This window comes from Chiloscyllium plagiosum, chromosome 15 (genome assembly GCF_004010195.1).
Source record: "Chiloscyllium plagiosum isolate BGI_BamShark_2017 chromosome 15, ASM401019v2, whole genome shotgun sequence".
Taxonomy (NCBI): Eukaryota; Metazoa; Chordata; class Chondrichthyes; order Orectolobiformes; family Hemiscylliidae; genus Chiloscyllium; species Chiloscyllium plagiosum.
Window position 1 is genome coordinate 28,049,303 of NC_057724.1, and position 983 is coordinate 28,050,285.

The 983-nt window shown below is 37.8% G+C and overlaps 1 protein-coding gene across 6 annotated transcripts in view; it reads left to right on the forward strand.

Moving 5' to 3' along the window:
- drp2 (dystrophin related protein 2) overlaps positions 1-983 on the forward strand; it is a 368,975-nt gene that overhangs the window by 264,464 nt on the left and 103,528 nt on the right. For 3 of the 6 annotated variants that reach the window (XM_043704530.1, XM_043704536.1, XM_043704531.1), the window contains exon 2: positions 375-477. The exons of the other annotated variants lie outside the window; for them this stretch is intronic. The gene's annotated coding sequence lies outside the window, so the exon portion shown is untranslated. The remainder of the gene's footprint in view (positions 1-374; positions 478-983) is intronic. 6 annotated transcript variants of the gene reach the window in all.

Sequence of the window (983 nt, forward strand, 5' to 3'; positions counted from 1 at the left end):
ACATTCTCTGGCAGCTCATTCCATACACGTACCACCCTCTGTGTGAAAAAGTTGCCCCTTAGGTCTCTTTTATATCTTTCCCCTCTCACCCTAAACCTATGCCCTCAAGTTCTGGACTCCGCAATCCCAAGGAAAAGACTTTGTCTATTTAGCCTATCCATGCCCCTTCTTCAGAACACAATGTTGATATTTGTGCATAGCAACTATTTCAATAGCAAAGGAAATGAACTGTGCATAATATGTCCTGAAACTTATAAAACCAACATATAAGGCAATGAAAAAGCTATAAAAAATGATAGTCAATAATTGGATCTTCAATATCAATATCATTGAAGCTTATTATTGTTTCCAAATGATTATGCTATTCCTTCCAGGTACCCGAGGACAACATCTTTGAAAGCTATTTTCCTTGAAGCACTTCATTATTAAATGTAGCAAAGGTTCTCTACAACAACTTCAGCATTGATCAATAGCAAAGTAAGCAGCAGTTTAATAGATGACTTTCTTGAATACATAATGCACCATTAAATACATGTATGTTGACATTTGATCACCTACAATTAATTCATAAACTGGACCACATTTTATTCCATAAATGTACAGTTGTCAAGTTGACCAACAATAAAATATAGCATGTAGCTACACGGTTTAAATTGGATACATGCGGTACACAATATAATTGATGTAACTCTGGTATTTCTACTTCATTCATTACAACCCAGAAAGTAATCCTGCATGTGAGTTTACCAGATTTCTTACATTAATATTAAACAATTATGACTTTTCTCTGCATTGATATATTAGATTACTTACAGTGTGGAAACAGGCCCTTCGGCCCAACAAGTCCACACCGCCCCACCGAAGAGCAACCCACCCATACCCCTACAATTTACCCCTTACCTAACACTACGGGCAATTTAGCATGGCCAATTCACCTGACCTGCACATCTTTGGACTGTGGGAGGAAACCGGAGCACCCGGAG